Genomic DNA, 26,600 nt, shown 5'->3' on the forward strand with positions numbered 1-26,600 from the left:
GTTTTTAAAACCAACTAGTGATGAGATTACATTTCTGTGAATATTATGACTAATCCATATTTTTCTGATCAATGTTGATTCAAATCAACATTGTCCCAGTTACAATGGGACAAATGATCAAATCATCAATCATCCCATTTACAGTAAGACCACTTGGTCTACAAACAATGGACTAAGATACTAATAAAGTTCTGAATCAAAAGTATTCTTTTGAATATGACAAATGCAAATGTTAATTACCATTTTGAGTCCTCACAGGGGTTCCTGAGGAACGAGAACCGGTAATTGAAAGCACACTTGCAATGGTAGACATTTTCGGAGAGAAATGGGCAGCGGCGAATGATCAACTGATCAAAGAACCCTGTGCTACCTAAATCTTGGTAAAATTAATAAATAATAAATTTATGCGAATATCACTTAATTTCTTAGTTTAAAACATAGAATGAATAAATACTATAAATAGTATTACTAATAAATACGCATATTATTGAAAAGTAAACCAGTTCATGGTTTAATTTCATGAACTTGCTTCAATGTGCATTTATTTATCACATTGTGTACAAATACTTAACATGAGGAAAGGCACAACAGGCTCATGCCCAAAACTGTCCCATTTCCAATTTATACTATACTGTCCAAATCAAAATGTTGGTTATGTCACTTCCACTTTTCAAAATACAATTTACACTCTTCAATACTCAGATAAACGAGCAAATTTTGAATAAAATAGATAAACCGTTTATCAGTGAACAAGCAGTCAATATATTTGGTAGAGAGGGATATTTTTCATATTCAGTTCAGGGTTAAATTTGATATTTACGCTAAAAATAATACTCCAGTATATTTCACAAAAGGATGATCAGATACAAGTGAAGTCTGAAGCGACATGTAATTTGACTCTCCAAAACTCCAAAGCTTGATCAACTTTCGCTCCAGTTTGAACTCCATTACGTTATCACGTGCTCAGTCAATTCGGCCATTTTCACTTGATGAACACTTGGCGTATTCATTACATACGAACAATAACAAAGACGTGCGATGTCTGCAGATATTATTGTTTTTGCTGTTCTTAAAAACCCGTTGACCTTATTTCTTGACTGCCAAGGTGAGGTGGCCTGACGAAGCCGAGTCAATGCCAGTGTCAAATCCCCCCTTCCCCCCTTAAACTCGCCCAACGTCGAATCGTCTATTTCCATCCTTGCCCATCGTTCGTAGTTACAGCTTTGCAAATTTTTTCATTTGCGATTTTTTATTTTTATAATCGGTGCGACCATGAGATTGAAATCGCGAGCGTGCGAATATGGATTAGACACTTCTGAAAGGCCGACTCTGCTTACAAAATTATTTCTCATCAGATTATGATTAATGCACCCAGTATAAAAAGTATAATTACAGGCTAACAAAGTTTTAAACGGAATATTTTGCCATAACTACAAATGAAGAGAAAAATAAGAGCATTTAATTGATTGGGATAGAGATTGTGGACATGCGAGACAGAATACAAAGAAGAAACCAATGGATATAATCTTAATGTTCCCCGAAATCTTGAAGAATAACAATACTCTCTTGAAAAGGTAAACAGTTGGGTATTGATAGTTTGGAAGTATAATTTAGACTGTACAAGAGAATACCTGAATGCAGTTATTAAATACTATTATTGGTTGAAGTCTATTCTACTTTTCTATGGTGTACTGTAGAAAAGTGTAAATGCCAGTTTACTTGTAAGTACGGGGATTTCTCCATAAATTTACCCCCACATTTGAATATATCTCGAAACAAGAGAAAATAAAGAATATGGAGTGAATCATAGCATTCGTATGGTTTGTGGTAAACCTTGGCCAGTCCAGAGAGTATAAAATGTAATTCTATATTCTAAATTCTATAATATCTGCGCCAATCATGCACGTTCAACAGAAGAGATGAAGTTATAACTGAATTATGTTTGTACATAATTGAAGAAGTAGTTACATGGGTTACTTCGAAAATAGATTTTCCCCTAGTTTTTTGCTATCTGCCATTTCTCACAATATCTATTTCTCAATTCAAGGAAAACTGTACAGTTTGTTGAGAGCAGTTCTGTTCATATTCAAATGGATAACTCACAGTAAAAAACTTGGAAATTAGAGAATTGAAACAGACATGAACATAACATTAGTGATTGATGAGTTTCTGAATCACAGAGTATTCAAGGAAGATATGAAAAAAGAAGTAGGTAGAATTAACAAAGTACTGTAGTTATAATTTCAATGCCAAGACGGAGACAATTTTTAACAAAATAAAAATAAATACGATACCAGCTCTCTATAGAACACCAATCGTTTACAAGGCTTCTTTAGCGGGTCAATGTATTGAATCTGGCAAGTGGCCTCAAGACCTGATGCCAAAATTTGCAAATACATTTGCTGAAAGTTAATACACGAGAGCGTCTTGGCCTCACACGCTAGCGGTTTTGCTGTTTTAATTTTTCCTAGCCAATTTACAAAGAGTGTTAGTTTTTTGAGAATCTGAGGACAGTATGACCTCTGGCTTTAGCACATATAGAAGTAGGTGATAAGTTGAAAATATTCACGAAAACCTATTTAGACTCGGCCGTTTCAAGTACGTTATTTTGGCTAAAGCAATCCGCACCTGTGATTTATCATATTACTGTATCACTCCCACAACGCCGCCAATTTGCTAATAATTTGCCATCACGGACATTCAATCTCAAATTCATCCATATCAATTCATTTTTGAAATTATTTTAAAAATATGACCAATCATGTTTGACCAATTTATTAATTATTTTGATAAGGATTGTGGATTTTTATGAGGAATATGTGACTAGATTAAAATATTTCTAATACAGTACACATTGAATTTTCGATACAAAAAATTACTTGAAACTTTTTGAGATTTATTGAGGAGTTCAAAATATGAATAGAAATTGAAGAAGGAAGAACCTTTGCTAGAATGATAACCCCAATAATTACAGTAATGATTCTTCAGTTGAAAAAACAATACCATTTTTATTTTTTATTTTTATTTATTTATTATTCTAATTTTTACAAGAAAGCACTGAATGGGAGAAAAAAACTAAGGATACTCCTTGTACTATTTCTCTCCCAAATTTAGATAATATTATTTTGAAAGTCCGAAATGATATGCTATACGTCCATCATATGCTTTGATAGCAAACTTCATATAATAGTTATTTGTGCAACTAGTGCGCAAAGTGACAGTTTGCTGCACCGAAAGAAACGTTTACGCCCGAGCTGTAGGCGAGGGCGGAATGGTTTCTTGAGTGCAGCAGAGGTACTTTGCGCACGTATTTCACATTAAGTTTTTCCTACAGTTACCATGAATATGAAAAGTGGGTAATTATGGGTAAAATTGCCTGAAATGCATCAAATGGTTTTCTGTGTAATTTTATTATTGATAAAAACCTTAATTTATTGTCAAATTGAATAAAAATGTTGTCCTTGATTATAATATATTTACTAATAATTAGCGCGTTGTGCTTCGTTGCACCTCTGCTCACTATAGCAGCCACAGCAGTCACTGTTACCAACTTCATTTTGATTTTGCTGCACTGTTGCTCCATATAACCTACTAAGTATTTTGCGTTGCCATGTTGCAAATCTGGAGTGCAGAAAAATTTTTCCCGCACTAGAGCGGAAAAGTGATTCTTTGCGTTCTGTAATCAGTGCAGCAATGGCCACTTTTCAACGTAACTGTAGGAAAATACTTTTTCGCCCCACTTGGATGTAATGAGCCTGGTTTACGTGCGTCATATGGAGGCCGAAAGTGATTGTTTTCTGACCAGGCCGGTAAAATATTTACGGCCCTAGGGCTGTAAAATAACCTTGAAATCAGCTGATTCTGATTTGTTGTGAACGTGTTTACAAAATAGTTTATGAAACGGAATCAGTTTATGCTTCTAGAATTGAATAAAGTATTTTGCAATAAGATACTATCATTTTATTTGGATGAATGAAATACAAATAAGATATTATAAACTATTCAAATTCAATTTTCAGAGTATAATAGAATCTAACCTCAAACCTCCTAGTAGGCTACTGCGTTTATCACGGAACATGGAGGATAAACGGAATCATTTTATGCTTCTAGAATTCAATGAAGTATTCTGCAATAATATACTATCATTTTATTTGGATGAATAAAATACAGATAAGATATATATTATAAACTATTCAAATAATTCGATTTTCAGAGTAGGATAGAACTTCTAACCTAAACTTCCGTTGACATTCAGATTGGCCAAATTTCAAGTGTGCTAAAACAGCTGATCAAAAACTTTTTATTATTTGTGTTTATCATTCAATAATTAAAACATTTATAATAATATCATCTTATTGTCATTGGAAGAATAAAAATTATAAACTCAACCTCTTACATAATTGAACATAATCTTTTAGGTTATTTAGACAAATCAGAATAAAAAATAAAAATACTTGGACAATTTCCTGATATTCAAATTACCTCAGATTTGCTAGAGCTATGACCTTCCACTTTTGCTTTCGAAAGTGCTTATAATAGACAATTATTGTCATATATATATATATATATATATATATATAATATATATATATATATATATATATATATATATATATATATATATATATATATATATATTATATATATATATATTGTTTATTTTTCTGTGTGGCGAAAAATAACGTTCTCACCATGGGCAAAAATGTTTTTCCGGCTCTCAATCTTTTCTAGTCCTCGGCCTACGGCCTCGGACTTGAAAACCGATTCGAGCCAGAAAAGTCTCATTTTCGGCCCTAGGTGCGAAATATACTATTCCATGCCCCACTCAGACAAGCTGAATGATTCAGATATAATAATGAATCAGAGTCAGACTAAGTGCACTACAGTTAACTGAACCAAGCTGGGATTAAAGCACGTGTTATATTTAATTGATGAATTAATTTTCGGATAATTGAAGCTCAAGGCCCAGGCTCTGAATAATTGAATTATGAGTCCTTCGCTGCTCTGATTATGTAAGTCGATTGTTTAGAAAGCCGATGGGAGTCGAACCCAAGATAACTAGATTGCTCTAACCAAACAATAACATGACCGATGTATAGTAACTTGATGACCGACTTACTCAAAAAGCGATTAATTCAATTTTGCCGCCCACAAAACTCACTCTCATTGCTTTAATGCATGTAGGCCTATTCTGTTACATGTGCTTTCACATTGAACTATCATTATCTTTCACTGTCAGTTTCACTTGAGGTAGATGTAATAATAGTATTAGGCCTGAAATAGTAATCCAGTAGCAATAATACTATAATAGTTATTTGTGCAACTAGTGCGCAAAGTGACAGTTTGCTGCACCGAAAGAAACGTTTACGCCCGAGCCATAGGCGAGGGCGGAATGGTTTCTTGAGTGCAGCAGAGGAACTTTGCGCACGTATTTCACATTAAGTTTTTCCTACAGTTACCATTGAATATGAAAAGTGGGTAATTATGGGTAAAATTGCCTGAAATGCATCAAATGTTTTTCTGTGTAATTTTATTATTGATAAAAACCTTAATCCTAAAATCCTAAAGTCCTCGTTGTCCTTGGTTATAATATATAATGAATAATAATTAGCGCGTTGTGCTTGGTTGCACCTCTGCTCACTATAGCAGCCACAGCAGTCACTGTTACCAACTTCATTTTGATTTTGCTGCACTGTTGCTCCATATAACCTACTAAGTATTTTGCGTTGCCATGTTGCAAATCTGGAGTGCAGAAAAATTTTTCCCGCACTAGAGCGGAAAAGTGATTCTTTGCGTTCTGTAATCAGTGCAGCAATGGCCACTTTTCAACGTAACTGTAGGAAAAATAATATGTAGATGAGATAGTTCAGTATTATAAACTGGGGAATGTGGCTAAACTGTGATGAACTGAGGATAACATGGCTAGATAAAACTAGCACTACTATATTATTATATATTATGTAAACAACACACATACAGGTAAAATTTCTATTCAGAAGCTTGACTTCTGTTAAATAAAATATCACTGTAGAAGAAACATATAATAGACATTTTTTATAAGGTGATCTGGTATGATTCCAATCATATATGCAAAATAAACAAATAGCCTATTAGCTTATACATGAAGTAAATCAAAATTGAGAATATTCATGAAATTTCACAGTGTGAGATACATTTTGAAACTCATAGACCACTTTTCTATAAACATATTATCATTCATATAGTCAGCAATATAGTCCTTCGCGTTGCTCTGCCTGAGCAATAGCAAGTTAGTCAAACGTTGATAACCAATTTTGAAATAAATTTGAATTCATGGCACAGATTTCTTAGTTGCCATTTATGTCTCAACAAAACCAAGCTGATAATATATTCTAGCTTCTAGCAGGAACTGTTTTCAAGATTGAAATATTCAGACTGATAGGTGGTCCATTGACTGTAAATCATAAGTTTAAGGTGATTTGATCAAGGTCGTTACAAAGTGCACATTCATATTCCGTTTATGTCTGGACGTATTTCATCAATGGTAACTCCTGAACACAATATATAAAATTTGTAAAATATGGGAAACGATCTTTTACAAGAACGATGTGAAGCATGTACTAATACTCATTCTACTGAATTATAGCATAAGTAAGGAATCTGTTTCAAAAAGTAATAAAAATGCGACTGAAAGAAGGACGACCTTGGTTACGTTGAACAAACCTTAAAATTCAGATCTAAATTCTATGATGAGTGTCATGAATGACTTCTGACCTTTCAGATGCGACAAGTTTCAGCTGCCAAGTAGTATTAGATAAAGTCAGTGAAGAGAGAGAGAGAAGTAGATAAGACACGAGATGTATTTGTAACATGGAGAGCTTTGAATTCTGACTTCACTGTACAGTATAGTGAGTATAGTGTTCACGGAGTTCTCTATTGAGAAATAACGCACAAATCAATAAAAAAGTTATGAATTTTGAGACTCATTCTAATATTCTACTTAGAAACATTATAATAAATCAGGTTAGGTTTTAGATTAGATTTTGCACATTGTATTGATATAATGATTATTTTAATGTTTTTATAGTCACTAATGTTTTATAGTTTCAATGTTTTCTTTCGCACATTCAAATTTTCCAGTAGAGTTTGATAAAAAATGGAATACTTCCACTTGAAATTTTAAATTTTTAGCACTGTTGTGTTGCTTATTCAGTCACGAATGAATAATTAGGGGGACAGAAAAACTTTTGAAAAATTATTAATTTCATTTCATATTGAACTTTGAACTCTTCTTCAATTAATTATGCAATAAGACGAAGTATATGGATCTACAGATTGTCACCGTATCAATCAATGAAGGGAATAGCAATGCAGTGTAGTAAGTAGTAAGAGGTACTATACCTCCTGCAATCTTGGCCTATATTCCTTCCAGAGGTTCCTCAACCTTGCAATTTTAACAGAAGGAAAAATAATAATTTTCTATCATTTACAATCTGAATTAATGAGAGATATGCAATTAACAATGTAAGTTTGGTGTTTAGTAGTTTTACAATGGCAACTCATGGAATTTCCTCCAAATAAGAACCATTACTTAATTGATTAAAGAGACAAAAATTAGAGATAGACAAACATGAACAAACTCGAAAGATATAGATGAGTTTCGGACAAAAACATTTTAATATTTTGTTGGTAAATGAAATATTCAATTAAATTTATCTTAGTTCGGGCGCAAATGTCATTCCGTGGTCATTTTTGAGTAACAGCCGTTGAAGATGTCTCAATTTCTTCATTAGGTCTGGCATAATAAGAATCGTGATGATGATAAGTCGAAATCACAGGCAAACACCTCGGGAACAAGATGGCTGCCAAAATTTTCAGGGTTTTGCTATATCGCTTGTATTTCAATAACCGTTTAAAATATTCAACCGTTTTTAAATTCCTTGCCCTATTACCATAGGTAAGGAAAGTATTGCTTTCCGAAAAAATTGAGGTACCCCAATTTCTAAATTTCTATACGTTTCAAGGTCCCCTGAGTCCAAAAAAGTGGTTTTTGGGTATTGGTCTGTATGTGTATGTGTGTGTGTGTGTGTGTGTGTGTGTGTGTGTGTGTGTGTGTGTGTGTTGTGTGTGTGTGTACGATATCTCATCTCCCAATTAACGGAATGACTTGAAATTTGAACGTAAGGTCCTTACAATATAAGGATCCGACACGAACAATTTCGATCAAATGCGATTCTTATGGCAGCTAAAATGGCGAAAATGTTGTCAAAAACAGGGTTTTTCGCGATATTTCGAAAACGGCTCCAACGATTTTGATTAAAGTTATACCTGAAATAGTGATCGATAAGCTCTATCAACTGCCACAAGTCCCATATCTGTAAAAATTTCAGGAGTTCCGCCCTATCTATGCAAAGTTTGATTTTAGATTCTTAATTATCAAGCTTCAGGTACAATTTAAACAAAAAATTTCGTGTCGAATAGATTGAGCATGAGAATTTCTACAATTAATATTCAGTAACATTTTCACCTAAAATTAAAAATAAACTCGAAAGTCGAGAAAATGTGATTATCTAATTGCAAACTATTGGCAACTGTTGATTCTATTGAATGATTCACTATGAAGAGATAGCAGACCTCGTGTGTCTCCAGCGTTATTACCCTGTCACCAGCTGGCTCTAATCTTTGAATAGTAGACTTGAGATGCGCGGGAACACTACCGTAGCGTCAGGTGATCAATTTTCATAACGGCAAGGAAAGTTGTGTGTTTGCGCCACACCAGATTTTTTCAGACGAAAACATTTTAAACATCTTCCTCTACAATAATTTATGTTATATAAAATTTCCGTCCAAAACGCATTATGTTCTTAGTTATAACCTTCAAAAGCCCAAAAAACTTTTCTACTAAATTGTTCAAATTTCATTCCATTTTAACTTTTTTTGTGCAAGAGATACAGAGAAATTTTAAATCTATGAAATTTAGAGCGTTTTTTCAACTTTAGAACGATATATCTTCATGCACTGTACATCATGAAAGGAGTTCTCCAGCGCCCTCCAAAGGAAACCCTGCATGATTTCTGGTGCGTTCTGGATCTTCAATGAGAGTGAAAAATTCTGAAAATAAAAAAGCAAACGCTTACTTGATTGATTCTAGGCAGAAGCGAAAGAAGTCAAATGCATCTGTAAAATGGGTAAATCTAGAAGATTCAATGAGATATTGTTGTTTAATATCCTGGAAATTTATAGAAGATACATTTTTTATACTTTATATTTATACTTATCTTCATTCTCTCGTTATTATTTTCACTAATATTGAGCTTTGTTCGGCAGAGGTGGAGGAGAGGCATTCGTGACGGCAATGTAGGTCACAGAAAGTGCAAGCTAGCCAGCTGACTTTTCTGCATTTCTTGTACAATCATTGATACGCTCGTTTTCATCTGATGATGTAGTCTACACTCTACACCACTTTCCCTCGATGCGCAACAACTGGGCCAACAGAGAAGGTGAAACCTACCAATCTCAGAGCTCCCACCCGCCGCCATTACAGATTGCAATTTCACTAGTCACTATCTCTAGTGATTGTGAATCACTTATAATCACTGCAGCAAGTAACCAGATGATTACAGGTAATAAATTGCTCACTTGATGATTATAGTATTAGTATTTTGTCGAAGTTTCAATTAGCCTACTGTGAAAGGTTGTTTCATTGTGACAGAGAGAACTTGTACAAAACATAAGTTTTATTTTAAGAAGAGAAACTTGAAAATGGATTGTACATCCGAAACTAGTTGTTTTTGTATTTTATATAAAAGGAGTTGTTTAAAAAATGGTACTATGGAATTATATTTTAACTAACAAGTCAAGTAGCCCTAATGGAATACGTTATTATAAAACATAAGATTGTTTTATTCTATGCTTATGATCAATCAAAATTCATTCCAATACTAGTTTGTCACTTTGTCTTGATTATTATTATATCCAGGGTTTTGGAAATTCTTCTTGTAGATTTGTTGATCACAGACGTAGACAAGTTAATTCATCTATGAATAACGATAATAATAACAATGATTGAATAACATAAACAGGTGACATAGGCATGTTGACAAAGAAACAAGTCAAGAAACAACAGTTGTCAACACATATGAACATATGAACAGTTATAAACAGGCAAATGATCAAAACAATAAGTAGCATAATTAAAACAAGAAATTGAAGACAAACTGTTTGTTTTGTAGATGTAAGGATGTTTCTTGTTAATCAATGATAAATAATAGTTAAGCTAAGAGTGGATGCAATTTCAACCTATTCTTAGTAAAACAAAACTTAGCATGTACGAGATAATGAATGTCATTTCAATTAATGTCTTATCAGCTTAATAATAATGCTGAAAACATCATGTTCAATTTACAGAAATAAATATTATTGCCAAGACATAATTATTATACTAATTTCATGATGGTTTTTAAATCTATGTTGTATATTTCATTTTCCAAAACGAAGTTGCATACTGTATTTCTTGTGTAAAAAGTGTAATGTTCATGTTTTATGACAACGATGAAGTTTCTCCGGTGCCTTCAGGTATTGAAATTTTTTAAACAATATCCACACTCATGATTTGAAATAAAAATCAAAGTTGAAATTCATCAACCCTTGACTAATTTGAATTCAACTTATCAATCCCAGAATCTTGCATTTGAGATGTCAGTGTTCAGCGTTGAACATATTTAAACAGTAGAGCTCATTCATTCTTTGGACATTTCAAAATCTCTTAAAACTCATTCGATGACATTCAAGCTATACACTAACAAATTCTTTACTGTATTTATACTTAAACAGTAATACTATTATGAAAATTATATCTGTAACATGTATCATTATAATAATTATCTTCGTCGAAGTTGAGGTAATGATTTTTCAATACGAAGAAGAATACATCTCCGATCATTTTACTTTTACTATATATTTTCTATGCAAGTAAGGAGTGATGATTTGTGCTATTTATGCTACAAAAAATAAAATAGAGTGTTTAAAAACCAAGGAAGATGAAAATAGAAATACCAACTTAAATATATTAATAAGTTATTACAACTCTTTATTACTTTTCTTACGGGTTTTAGAGGAAGGAAACTTTGAAATTTCCATTTTATTTGCTACTTTTTAAGTCTGGTAGGTGAATTCAAACTTTGTCAAATAATTCTTTCAACTTTCAACAGTAGCTTACTTGAACAGTTACACGCTAGCAAATGTACAAAACTTCCGCCACAGTAATAATTGAAACGAAAGTAAAATTCTCGCAATTTGCGCAATGTTAGCGAATATTTTTAGCAAATAGAAGGTTACGTGTATGACATTGATGATGATGACGATGATTTCAACTGTGCGAAACTCCTGGTCCCAAGATCCCCTCCCGCTCTCCCAAAACTAACAAGGCTATCCACAAGTTTGGCAGTGATTTTTGGCGGTCAAGGTCGTTTCTCTCTATCTACCTCTCTTCTATCACTGCCTCTATTTTACTCTCTCACTCTCTCTCACCAGAGCTACACACGCCATCCTCCCACCTGTAAACTTGTAAGTGATGCAGAGGTGTGCCCGAAATTATAATTATCCTAATAATGTTGGTCACGAGATACGTTGTAGGCCCTTATTGGAGCTCGAAACTTGTTTTGTTTCACCGTATTTTAAATGTGAGCAGTAGCGTCATAATCTTTTGTCTCAATCACTTTATTCAACACATCTTTTTGTGTTGATAAACTCGGCCTTCAGCGCTAAGCCCGACCCACATCTTATTATTGCGAATTATTAGTGTCTTGAAACTTCTTAGTAGGAAGCTTGATCTCTAGTCACTACTCACTTCATACCTTTAATTTAACTACGAATTTATCATCAGAAAGGACTGTCAAAAATATATATTTGTCAATCAAACCAAAAGAAGGAATCTGGATTTGAACTGATAAATGAACTTGAATTTTAATGGATCTACAATATTCGTTTATTAGTTCACGATAGAATGAGAGATCGGTTGCTGGACAACCATTGATCAATTTAAAAAAAATCAACTATTGGAGTTTCAATTTTTACCAGTGTTCAACCATCCACGTTAAACGTTCAAATTGGCGTTAAAGACAGGAGACGTTCAAGAGTTCCAATTCAGATTGAGATTATTTTTCACCTGCTTTTTTATAGAATTTTGTTTCATCAGGGGAGAAATTCAAGCCTTAAGTTCTAAGCTTGTAACTTCTGACGTTATTTTTTATAATGAATAACGATTTGCCTCGGCTTGGCGTCAATCGGCCGGCAGAGCATGAGAATTAAAAACTATAAAATCTGGTCGTGGTTTTCTAGGATACAATTTCGTTAAAAATCTTAATAGGCTCATACAGGAGCTCTCGCAATAATTTAATACTGATTATTAACAAATATATATATATATATATATTATATATATATATTATATATATATATTATATATATAATATATATATATATATTATATATATATATATAATATAAGATTTATACTCTATGGTATTGGGGAGTAAAAATGAATGGTACACCATAAAAAATTTGATACATATATTAGATGAATAATTTTAAAAGATCAGGTCAATATAGAAAATAAATAGAGCAACAAAATATACAATGAAACAAGAACGAAATCAAATAAATTTCACAGATCAGTACTATTTTTCAGTTCTATAGCACGAAACTTTACCATGTGCTTTTCAATTCATTGATCATATGCATTTATTTGCATGCAGCTTTGATATCAACTTGCTGTTGCTTGTCGATTTGGATAATCCTACTTTACATATTATTTCCCAAATCAGAGAATGATAAATTGATAAATCAATAATTATATATATATTAATTTCTATAGTTTCCAATAAATTTCTCAATAATAAATATATTTCTCAGGGTGTAAAGTTCGGCACCTGATGTAAGAGCACCTGATGCACCAGAGCTACATTATATTATTACAAATTGTATTATAAAATGAATGATTGGATGAATGTTAGCATTACAAGCTTAGAACTTATATTCTCTTAATTGATGTACTTTGATATATGAATTGATTCATTCCTATTCGATAAAATATTTCTTATACCCTTTTAAGACTTGCGCAAGTTTTTTGTATTAATTTCTTAATATTTAAAACCTTTCCGACGAGCTAGCTTTTATTTTATTTCACTCGAAGCACTGAGGGCGCCCTATTCTTATTTCAACTATTTTTCACTCACGTGCTGAATTTTTATAAGTTGTCGGCGACGATCCGGAATTCCTGGTGGTCCTGGATTGTTGGTAGCTGAAGTCGTCTCTTCCAAGGGATTAAATAAATATTTGCATGACTTTTGCTTTAAAACAGCATCACAAAGTCTTATAGAAATTGATAATTAGATTAAAACTTTAAGTCTTTAAAATGTACATTGAAGGGTATTGTGCTCTACAAATTTTTGGTGACATTCCATGGTAGTGGTTGGCAGGCAAGTGGGCAAGTTCTACTTTTTTTTCACAATTTTACATAAAATTTGAATAATTTGCTACTACGCCATTTAAAGGTTCAAATAGTTCGTGCCAATCTATTAAAATATTACTTATATTACCTATCTGATATTTTATGTGTCTTCATGCCATATCCATAACATAAACTGAACAGTAAACATTTACAAAATCTTATCATTTTTAGAAATATATATTTTACATTTGAATTATATAATACCCTACATTTGAATTGGCTCACTATTGCCGCCCATCGATTACTACCATTTGATTGGTTCATGCAAATTTGTTACAGTATACATGCGCCTACGAACCTCCTACTTCCTTAATACATTAATTTATTTTTATTTTGGGGTTTTAGTACATTTTTTACATGCAATACAATTTTCTAATGTTTATAGGTTGTTTCTCACTTTATAACAATTAGCCATGTGCTTTTTTGGTTCCTCTAGTTGCATACCATTTAGTTACAATAAATTTCTGCCAAGGTGTCTGGCTAGATTTTACGTTATGCGACTCAATCGATCATTATGTCGCCGATCAATAGATATTTTACACCTAACCTCAAATTTTGAATACTTTATATAATATTATATAAGTAGCAAATTGTTTCTATTTCTATTCGGCCGTTTTAAATTTAGCCATGATACCTGATATTATCTAATCTTTAAAAAATGTTATCGCATTTGGCGATGCTAGACTATTATTCCACTTCAGACCTATAAATTTCTTTCAAAAAGGGATTTTATTTACCCATCAGATTTTGATACGTTACAAACTCCTATAGGAGTGAATAACAAGATTTCACAAAAAATGTATTTCTTTAACTAATAATAATTATCTTGAGACTTTGTCTACAAGCCTCCTCATCTACCTGTCTATGGGCTCAACTCTTGTGATTTCAAATCGAGGTGATCTCTAAACATATTGAATTGCTTTATGGAAAGATTCACAATTTTCAATTTCTCTCATTGTTTTTATTGCAGCCTGGATGCTCAATTTCCACTTGAATCGAATGTAACAATTTGGCGTCTCATAAAGAGCATGTTGTCTGTCAAGGTCAAAAATCATCTTTAGAAGTGACTTGGTGCCCTAAATTTAAATCAGCAAACAATAAACATTCAAATATTTTCTGATGACTCTTCACATTGAGATTGGCAAGAATTTGATCCAGTATCCATCTGAACTGAGTAATGTAATTTGAAATTGCATATTCAGATTAAAAAGTTTCCCATTGAAATCCCAACTGCAAATAATCAGTCTCAAAACTATTCAAAGTTGGTCAGAATGTTGTTAAAAATGAAGACTCAGCTCTATGATTGTGTAATTAATTTGGTCAAATTTATCTCAGGCATTAGACGTAATGATATAATGAAAAGATGAATAATAGAAGAGTAACACTCAATCAATCTTTTTGTCATAGAAATCAGCGTTATTAAATACTTTACTAGAGAATCGAAATTCGGGAGAGGAATAGTTTTGGTCTGCGTCGGCGACTGTTGGTCCTCCTCCAATTATTTTAATTAATAATTGTGTATTTTCAATCAATAAATGCATGAATGTATAATAATATCATATCATAGGACATTTCCCATAGGACATAGGAATGTATAAATCGTAGGACAGGACCTTCTATATACCTTCTAAATTATTATAAAGAGATCCTTTTTTCCCCTCGGTCGAGTCCGTTTTCTTGATTGTGTTTGATTCGACTTCCTTTTTCATTTCCTTGATGACAGTTGCCAAAGCTTCAGGATGAGCACCATTCTCGCATAATCTTACTCAGTAAGTTAAAGTTTCAGCATCTAAACCTGTATTCAAAAGATTAGAAATTTCCATTGAGAAAGATTGAAAGAAGAAGAATATACATGCTAATAGTTATTTGTGCAACTAGTGCGCAAAGTGACAGTTTGCTGCACCGAAAGAAACGTTTACGAATGGTTTCTTGAGTGCAGCAGAGGAACTTTGCGCACGTATTTCACATTAAGTTTTTCCTACAGTTACCATTGAATATGAAAAGTGGGTAATTATGGGTAAAATTGCCTGAAATCCATCAAATAACTTAGTAGTGTTTGAATGGCGAGGCGGCTGTGTGGTGTGTGCTGTGGTGGCACTGTGCTGTTGCTGTCCTCGATATAATATATAATAGTAATAATTAGCGCGTTGTGCTTGGTTGCACCTCTGCTCACTATAGCAGCCACAGCAGTCACTGTTACCAACTTCATTTTGATTTTGCTGCACTGTTGCTCCATATAACCTACTAAGTATTTTGCGTTGTCATGTTGCAAATCTGGAGTGCAGAAAAATTTTTCCCGCACTAGAGCGGAAAAGTGATTCTTTGCGTTCTGTAATCAGTGCAGCAATGGCCACTTTTCAACGTAACTGTAGGAAAAAAGAATTTTTAATACAGTCGAAAGATTTCTTAGTGATCACCTAGGACCTATCAGAAAGCTACTTTTAAAGTTTTGTTGCAATCCATCCAGTGGTTGCAAAAAGTGCAGTTCAGAAAACGTGCTGATCAGTGAGTGAATGTGAGCGCGAGTCAGTCAGTGACAAGAATAGTGTATAGACTATATACTATCCTTGAGCCAGTGAGCTCCGAATTTTATAAGTGTAGATTTGAATTTATTGGTATTGTATCTCATAGGTATCATGTTTGCATGATCAATTTCCAACATTAACACACCAGCTGATGCAGGCAAATGCTTGTCTAGCGTGTGGGCATTTTACAGCTCGTAGTCAATAGACGTTATAAATTTCCATGACAAATATCCCTGGTTCGAAAATACTTAATTCAAGTCTTGGGACTGAACTCACTACGCAGTTAGCTGCAGGTGTGCTTGGACCAGTGGCAGTCCAAATTTTCAAAAATGCAAATCAAAAACAATAAAAGAAACAAGAGAATAAAAGTTAAGAAGCGATAGAGTGAGAGAATCGAGAGTGAGAATGTATTCAGTGTGTCACTGCCAAGGCCAATGAAAGCCAGGTGAATGACCGATTCTTGCTTCTCCATCTCCATCATCTTATTCCTCCTCCTCTATCCTTTATGCAAGCGGCTTTTGAGGCAACTGGAGTCATGGAGGCTGCTGCAAAATTATGGCGTTTAAAATCGCTTGGCAACGCCACTTTCGCTTATTTGTTGTCGCTTGCGATAGTGAAAACTTGTAAATTAGCTATTCATGCATCAAAGTTACAGAAATACTTTTGCAAAGTATGTGTATATTACTCGTATAACTCGAGGATCATTATGTATAGGCCTAGAATTAGTGTTCATATATACTGTTCATGGAACTATATTTCCCCAGTTTTTTAATTAATGCTACATGGTGATTTTTTAGTCCTCTTACCCACTTTTTCATCCTTCTATTGAACGGAGATTCAGTTGTAATACGAATGTATAGATGTTATATATAAGGGAAATATCATATTTTGCTACTCATTTCTTAGTTACTGGACATTATTGAAGAATATGCTCAAAATGTCCACCCCTAGAATTTGGGAGCTTCGCGAAATGTTACACTGCTCGAGGATAATCAACTCGCACTGCCGATTGCCGTGTGTAGCCTGTACCGATTGAGTAGGGCTAAAACTCCGTGTGGAAAAACCTCTATTAAAAGTGAATTACCACACACTCAAATAGAGTGAGAGGACTAAAAAATCAATCTATATAATCTATCTCCCATTCTTCCATTAGAATAAAGAAGCAAACAATAGAATAAATACGAGTAGGATTCAAACATATTGTCAAAAATTTTGTAGATACTTAACAGGACAGGATGCAAATATCATGAAGACATTCTCCTTTCTCATCACAACTTCTCCTTTCTCTATCAAGTCTTAAAGAATATTGGACGAAACGATTCTTGTTTATTTTTTCTGGAACGATGTTCTGACATTTTTCTCTTATTACGTACAGTAATATAGTGGTATTATTAAGTATGGAAGATAATATTGAACATCTGGAAAGATCTATTTCTATTTGTTCATGAATTTGCTGATATCCTGAACTTTTTAAGTTTATGTCATTTCCTAGCCCTTTTCAAATGAAAGCTTAAGTTCCACATATCAAAACCGCATGTATCAAACTGGATTCCAATATCCAATACATACATTGTGACATTGATGCACATGAATCTAAATCTTGTTGTAGACATAAATAGTTTGAATTGATCAAATATTATCTTATTTTATTTTGTATAAATTTATTTGTAATTTTTTATGTAAAGGGTTGTGTGGCAGAGAGGACCTGGAGTCCCAACTCCGCCATAAAGGCATATTCTCTCTCTTTTTCTTTCTCCCCCTCTCTCTCTATCCTCCCTCTCTTTCTCTCTCTCTCTCTCTCTCTCTCTTCTTTCTCTCTAAACTAAAGAAGAACCATGGCTAAAATGGGTGTTGTTCTTAGCAAAAAATATGAATTTTACTCTTATTTGTAATTTCGAATCATGAATCATTTTATAAACGTTCCATGCATTGTATGAATAAGGTAACTTTAAAGAGTGACGCAATAATTGCAACAGAGAACCGAGAAAGAAACACAAAAACTGAAACTACAGAAAATAAAACAAATGCATGGAGATTTGGGTTCATCGGTCGGGTGGAGCTAGCTGCTTACAATGTAGAATGTAGACGCCGATTTTTATCCAGGTGCTATCATGAATTTTGGCTGGATATCGAAGGCAAAGGAGGAAAAGAAGAGAAGAAAGAAACGAGTGAATAAATTCGAACTGCTGGAAGAAGGCTGGAAGGACACCCGAAAATGGCGTTGAACCCGGGACCTTGAAATTGGCTCAGGCGGCAGGTGAGAGTGAGAGAGACAGGCGACAGGTTGGAGAGGTGATGGTGAGGTGAGAGTGAGAGAGAAGGCCGTCCCAGCTACGCTACACCTACAGAGGCACGTGTTCAAAAAACGATCCCCAATTCGGATATTTTTCTCAATGCGAGATTCCATGTTACAAAAATTTATCACGGACATCTTATCTCAAGTGTACTTTTCAGTTCTTTGAAGAAGAATTTCATGTTAAAAAATTTATCTTGAACCTGGAACGTCAAGTATATTAAACTTGTCTTTTTTTTGAAAAGGGGATTTTCAAATATTCTACTTCAATAGATCTCTAATATTATTTTGATCTATTCTATAAACAGAGCTTCTTATCTAATTTGTAATTGAGTTATATAGTTTGGGTTGTTTGGAAATCTTCGAAAAATTCATAATGGTTCCAAAACATCAAATTATAATAATACCACATTTTCATTCCCATATTTACTTCGAACACTCCTGATTTTAGCACTTAGGTCGTTTTCTAAAACCAGCAATAAGAGAGAGATAATTTTCACTCGATCTTTCTCTATTTTCCATATTTGGTTGATTTGATAAAAAAATTATTCCAAACATATAGCTCTTCATATTTTCCATCAAGCCTAGAGACAAAGTCTCTTAGATTGAAGCTTCCTTCAATAACCTAGAATTGGGTGCTTAATCCAAATTTTATACACAGCAGAATAAAACTTACAATTATTGAATAAAGCGCAACCGTTCATCATGAATCAAATTTTGGATGCTCTGTTTTATCATATTATCAAATCATTTTTAGTGATCAAATTTATTATTAGAGTTGATAATTATTTATACGGGTAATTTCTTATTGAATTCAGTTAGAACTGAGCTGTTCATCAGCCATTTGCTAGATTGCAGTGGAAGCTCATTTAAAAAAAATGAAAATATTCGAGTAGATAATGAATACTGGATTCTTGATGGATGGATTGATAGAAAAATTACTTTCCCATATCGTGTAATCCGCTAGAGAACACAAATACTTAATCTAATTCATCCACTTTTCCTCTTATTCATGATCAACAATATTTTGATCATTTTGATTTTTTGAATGTAATGGCCCTTGGCCAATCATATTTTTGTATACAATAGAATTTCAATACAACAACATTTCTTGCTATCGGAAGTGCAAATCTTGAAACCCCCTCACAGAAACTTGAACCAAGTGTGAATCAGAATGAACACTTTATCATTTTTATTGTAGGGAAAAATTATCTGTCGTCTGATCATTAGATAGCGGAGTGATGTTGAACTGTGACACGAGGCTGCGCTGCAAAACGGATTGGTGGTGATCCATAATAAGTTTGGATTTTGACACAGGAAAACACGTTTAGTTAACATGAAGCAGTTGAATAAAAGATTAAAATTCGCGTGCGATGTACAGACAAGTAAGATGAGGTGAGAAGATAAAACAACCAATAATTTGTTACATGGAATTTTGGAAGAACATAAAAGGGTTGGAAGGATCAAATTTATGGGCAAGTTTTAAGAACATGAAACCAAAACGTCACAGCTGCCAGAATATTTTATTCTTATCTTATACTTACTTATATGCCCGGTTTCCCCAAGCACGGTCGAGACCTTTGAACATTGTCAACTCTTCTACGCTGTACAAGGAGTGTACTGGAACATGATAATAATTATGATCATGATAATACAGTAGATTCCATTCCAGTGCACTCATATGAAGCGTACCCTCGTACCATGTTCAAATGACTTGACCGAGGTAGGTGGAACCGAGCATAAAAATGTCATTTAAACAAACAAGAAACAACAATAACTAAACTATGAGGGAAAGTAATATAATTTTTCATACGCGTGGAATATGAGCGAATAAAAGATAAAATAAATTATCTCTCAATTGCTCAAACAATCATGAGATATGACAATAAAATATTTATTACAAATCACATCAATATTATTGTATAAACTTTTAGGGAAATTCCCTATGTGACATCATGCTAATGCAGAATGATTCAAATTGCATATCATGACTATAGTATTGATAGAGGAATCCTTTATCTACTAACAGCAACCAGAGAGTGTAGAATGATAAGGTGCGTACAGACTGTCGCTCTGCTCCGCAACCGAACGTCACTCCAGCAGAGCGATTGATGATCGACCGGCGAGCAACAGTGGTTCGACCGGGGAACGCGAGAAGATCTAACATCTTCTGTAACGTTCATGATGGGTGCGTGGGCGGAGAGACTGTGGTTCGATGGTGGTACGAGGGCGGTACGAGGGAGGAGCGTGCTCGGTGCGGGTTGGAAGCGCGAATATGTGTACGCAGCTTTACATCAGATACTACTATTCTATATACTCTCTGACTGCAACCTTTTTTAGTATTGTCTTTGATGACAATACTAAAAAAGGTTCATTCTCCTATGAGCCTTAAACAGTAATCCTTGAAATATTCTTCAAATCATAAGAATATTATTATTTATGTATTTCATTCCACAAACAAAATATAAAATTATTGATTGGGAGACAATCAACAGAATAAACCCAAAACTGTTTCTCTCCCTAATTTTGATTAAAAATAGTCCAAATGAGGACTATAATAATGTAAATGGAGCACAATATATTTTTTAGAAAAAAGATGCAGCCAAAACTTATTTTTCAAGCTTCAACATACTATAATAGGATAGAAGATAAAATGATTGGAAACTAATGATTGGAAATTACATCTTTTGACTCAAATTAGAATGAAGACTTTATTATCCTGGAAATTAACAAGTTCATTGTGGAATAGGAAGGCGAAAATTGATTTAACTAGTTTTAGTAACTAAATAATGTAAATGGAGTAATCAATTCCAATAATGCTCAATCGTGATGGAAAAGAAACGAAATTACAGCAATAACTTGTATTGATAGTTATTACTATTACTAAAAGTAATCGAGCCAAATATATGATTGTGCTTATCTTAGTCATCCTTAATATTAAAGCCATTATTAATGTAATTGCAAAATCACCTAAATCACCAACATGAATATATCTACCATCTCTTAAAGTTACATCACAAAAGCACTTCTCAATAATGTAAGCGAAAGTGACGAGGAAAACAATTTCCCTCGCAATTTTCATGTCCCTGACCTACATTTTCCAACCGACATGAATAACAGGCGCATACCAATCGATCTCTCACAACGAGAGGAGGCAGAGCAAGTCCCGGACCACAAATGGAGGGGATAGGAGATGGTGGAGGGGTATGAGAGAGAGAGGGGGTGTAAGAGAGAGAGAGAGGGGGTGTAAGAGAGAAAGAGAGAGGTGGGAGAAAGTGAATCACAGATGAGATGTCACCAAAACAGGTAGGTAGCAGCTGAATTTACTGAATTTTGCGAGATAAGAGCAGAAGGGGGGTCCAGATTGGGATGAAGTATTGGAGGGTACAGGGTGCTGAGCTTCAACCTTGGCCCGTAGCTCTTGACCTGGTTCTGAAGGGTTGAATTTGGTGTGGGGTGGTTTTGGAGAGAGGAAGGATACATTGATCGGTACGGCTCTCGAAATGCAAGCCGGGGCACGGGGGGGGGGGGGACGACGCTTACCTGGGGGACGGACGGGGCACCAACTTCGGCAAGGTCAATGTCCCCCTTTTTTTAAAAACTTGGTTGCCATGACGACCATTCAGTAACCTTGACCCGTGTACCCCTGCTCTGTGTTTCGCGGTTCCCACTAGCAGAGCGCCGCATTTTCTCGCTGTATTTTCTTTACCACTGCATGTCTTCTCTCATCTTCATTTCATTTCGTGTTCCTCCTCTCACACACACACTAACACTCTATCCTTTTCTCATCATCACACTCAAATTTCCACTCCATTCCTTTCCCTTTCCCCTTCTAATCTACTATTCTCTCTCATATTCACTCAAATATGTGTACTTTTCCTCCTACTCACATACCCACATATCTCTCTTTCTCCAAGCTTTTCATCCTCTACATCACATACTCTCTCACCCTCTCTCTCTCTCTCTAAGCTTTTTATCCTATAACTCACATGAACTCCCTTTATCTCTCTCCCTGTCTCTTCATCTATAGGTTTAGTAACCTCATTCACACACTATTTCTCTCTTCCTTCTTTCCAAGAGCTTTGTAACACCTTTCTCCTTTTTTTCTCCAACCTCTCACTCTTTACCCCTCACTAAGCTCCTCTAATTTTCACTCCTTTTACACCTCTCCTACACCTCCTAATTGTACTCTCTCTTTTTCTCTCATGTAAGAGATTTTGAATGGCACAACAGGTGCTCCTGTTAAACTAAACCAAGATATTCTTGTTGAACAAATTCTACCTGCTAAAATATTATTCCAGGAATATTCTTGTTATTATTGATATTCTATTATTTATTTATTTACAAAAATGCGTACACGTATGGGAACAACAGGCATTATTGCCCAAAACTGTTCCCGATTCAATATCAATAAGTAACATCTTCTATCTATATATATATAAAAGCGAAATGGCACTCACTCACTCACTCACTCACTCACTCACTCACTCGCATAACTAAAAATCTACCGGACCAAAAACGTTCAAATTTGGTAGGTATGTTCAGTTGGCCCTTTAGAGGCGCACTAAGAAATCTTTTGGAAATATTTTAACTCTAAGGGTTGTTTTTAAGGGTTTAAAGTTCGTCTTTTAGCATGTATATTCTTCTTCTCCCAATCTTTCAATTATAATTGAAATTTCCATATCATATGTTATTACTATAGAACTATAATCTAGATAGAGTACCTCTTCGAAACAGTTGTTAACTGGCAACTAAATTAATAATTTTGTCAGATTGGCATTAAGTTGAGTTGACTTTGTTAGGTTGGCACCAAGTTGAAGATTCAAATGCATTTATCGCGGAAAAATTGATTGTGCACTGCTACTTCAATCCTGGGAATATTATATTTCTAGCCGTCAGGCTCGCTTCGCTCGCCATATCCGTTTAGCCAGACGTTTAGTCTGGACCCCCGACTGGATTGTCCTAACATTTATGATAAAAATGCTCAAATGAAAAATGCAGGCGAGCGAAGCGAGCCTGCTGATCTCATTCTTGGACGATCCAGTCGGGGGTCCAGGGGGCGGAGCCCCCTGGCTAGACGGATATGGCGAGCGAAGCGAGCCTGACGGCTAGTTTATAATGGAATTAATTCTGGAATTCAGTACTTTTAACATTTTCAAGTTATTACATACGTGATTCACAAGCTATATCTAAGTTACTGTATGTTATACATAGATGAACTTTCATTTTCAAAAATAGGGTTTTTCATTGACAGAATCTATGCCTATTACAGAGTATAGGGCAATGAAGTGTGGAGGATTTGGAACAGCGGTTACATGCCCATTTTTGAACGAAACTCAATATTTTTCCAGCACATACCTTTAATATTGCCATTTTGATGATTAGACAAAAAATATAGAGAAAAACATTTATAACGTACGGAAAATATAATTTAAAAAATGGCGTCCGTTTTTGTCCATAAACTAATGTACACGTTGTAAGAAGTTATCCTTACTCCTCTGAAGCGTTGCACGTTTTATTGCTCGAATTTCTTGTGAAATTGTCTCATTCAGGGCTTCACGTGTGTACGTGGTTTTTTTTATACGGAAATAAAGATTATTATTATTATTATTATATTATTATTTTATTGCTCGAATTTCTTGTGAAATTGTCTCATTCAGGGCTTCACGTGTGTACGTGGTATGTTGATGTATTGCTGAGCTTTGAGGAAAATTAAAAAAAAAAAAAAAAATAGTCAGATGGTGACAGGTCCGGTAACGAGGCGGCCACTTTACATCTTCACGCAACGAAATTAGGCGTCTAGGGAAGTTCTTGGTATGTTGGAACCATACAGTATTGAGGTTGATAAGTCATATTCTCAATTGTGTCAAAAAATCACGCTTCATTGATAGATGATGATCTGAATTGACGCTGAAGTTTTCCCAATAAAGGAAGAGCCATTAATGCCATAACAAACAGTCAATTATTCGCTATTGATGCGATGCAAAAAGAGCAATTACAAACAGAAAAACTCAATCTTTATCCACCAACGTTTACTTCACGGTAGATGAGGCAAGTTTATCTCTCATGGCACTCTCTCATCAATTTGCTCTCACTACGTCTCCGTGTTTGGTCAAAACAGACGACTTTATTTCTGTACTGATAAGTGAAAAGGGGATACTGATAAGTGAGAAGGGGATAAGTCACAAAATGTCGATTTTGACTTTCCTACATGATCTTATTTAGAAAAATTTGCTCTTTGTTGGGTATAATGGATTTAAGTCTATGTGGTATTGTGTTAGAATTATTCTCATGGTAAAATGGATACATCTCAGAAAAATCATTCATGTTTCATATGAAACATGTTTCACTCTAAACTTTACTTTCAAGAAGAGAAATGGAATTTAATAGGTATTGATATAAATGATACAAGTGAACTTATCACCTTCAAGACGCGACACAAAATTTAATAGGGTATTGATATAAATGATACAAGTCAACTCAAACCAAGATCATAACGGCTTAAGTCATAAATACTTTGATACAAAGGGTTTAAGTCGTACACATTTTTGTTTACACCTGTATAAAAAATGTCAATATGTGAGAATAGTCCAGGCAATGAATGCTCAAAAAAGGGTATAGAGAGAAAAGTTTGGAAGACAATTTTTGACCCCGCAGTTCTGTTTAGGGTAGTGAGGACGTAGACATATCATTAGTCCTCACCCCTACCCTGTAACATCAAAAAATAGGATTGAAAGCTGTTATTTTAACAATTTCACACTTTTAAGAGCATTTATCTCGTAAACTGTTGGAGATATCACAAATCATCACGGAACAAATATTGTAGAGAATTTATCAAGCTTTATTTCTGAATAGTTAGTCATGTCGGTTGAACGCATTTTCCTCGAGATATGAGCCTGTAAGCAAAACATTGAAAAATGCAACTTTTAAACCACCCTCATCCCTTTAGCACAAGGGGTAGGGATGGGGACTTTTGATATGTTCACCCCCTAACTGGTCCCAACAAAGCTGCGGAGTCAAAAATTGTGTTCAAAACATTCTCTTCAAATTCCTTTGTCAATTAGTCTATTTTTGCATAACTAAAGATCTCACACACTCAACACTGAAGCTGCTGCAACAGTCGTGGGGATGTGCGTAAACTTGTGAAATTATACATCAAATTGAAAAGAGTTCGATGCTCTATAAGCTCATGATCAGCATGAATTTTTCCCATAGATATTCAAAAAGTTATAAGAGCAAAAATAGCAGAATATTGAAGGAAAATGTGTTTTTTTTCAAAAATGTCACATCTTTTAGAGCGGATATCTCAAAAAGTGAAAAAATATAGAAAAAGTTGTTACATCAATATTGTAGGAGATTATGCAAGCTTCAATTTCTTATAGATTAGTCATGTCTGTAAAATGCATAATTTTCGAGTTATATGCGAGAAACCAAAAAATGGTACCTTTGAACCACCCCCACCCCCTTAGCATAGAGGGTAGCGGTGGGGACTTTTGATATGTTTACCTCCTCACTACCCTAAACAGAACTGCGGGGTCAAAAATCATCTTCCAAACTTTTCCCTCTATAACAAACACTTCGTTGACTGGGCTAGAAACAATTGGACACAGTAAACATGTGAAAAAATATTGAGAGCAATCGTTGTAATACTTTCAATAATGATTCATAAATTTCATACAGAATTTTTTGAACTTTGTTTTTGTTCTCCTGAATAATCATAAAGATTACTACCTTTATACTTATCAGTACAGATTTTTCAAATGTTGTTTTCTGTTCGTAATTTATGTTTTTATCTTTTCCCTTCCTCAATTATCAAAATGGCAACATTAGGTACGGTACATACTGGAAAAATATTGAGTTCCTTTCAAAAATGAGTATGTAACTGCAGCAGTTCCAAATCCTTCATTCTTCATTGCTCAACCCTGTACTTATATTATGAAATCGAGGAAAATTTTCTTAAGCCTGAATAAAAGGAAAATTATCATTTCTAATAGGTGGTACAAGTGGAAAGAGTGAATCGGAAGATACTTAATTCATTCTTCTTAAGCTAGGTTTCATCACGAACATAATATCATAGATCTTATTTTTCGAAAGTTTATATATACAAAAATTTCGGGAGTTTTAGCATGTTTGAAGTTTGAACAATTTAATTACTCACATAAATTTATATTGAGGCTTAATGAATAGACATATCATCACCAACAATACAGGAATATGATAATTTCAATTAGGTACTCTTCATGGTGAAGGAAGATGAAATCTTTCAATAAATACTATCAATGGGATTTGATTC

The 26,600-nt window shown here is 34.2% G+C and overlaps 1 long non-coding RNA gene across 4 annotated transcripts in view; it reads left to right on the forward strand.

Annotated features, from left to right (window-relative positions):
- Positions 1-26,600, forward strand: part of LOC120353267 — a 54,805-nt gene that overhangs the window by 14,541 nt on the left and 13,664 nt on the right. For 3 of the 4 annotated variants that reach the window (XR_005572259.1, XR_005572258.1, XR_005572257.1), the window contains exon 2: positions 9,307-9,602. This is a non-coding gene — a long non-coding RNA (uncharacterized LOC120353267). Of the gene's footprint in view, positions 1-9,306; positions 9,603-14,459; positions 14,479-26,600 lie in introns of those variants that run through there. The other variant, XR_005572260.1, reaches the window with a different exon arrangement.

Source organism: Nilaparvata lugens, chromosome 10 (assembly GCF_014356525.2).
Source record: "Nilaparvata lugens isolate BPH chromosome 10, ASM1435652v1, whole genome shotgun sequence".
NCBI lineage: Eukaryota > Metazoa > Arthropoda > Insecta > Hemiptera > Delphacidae > Nilaparvata > Nilaparvata lugens.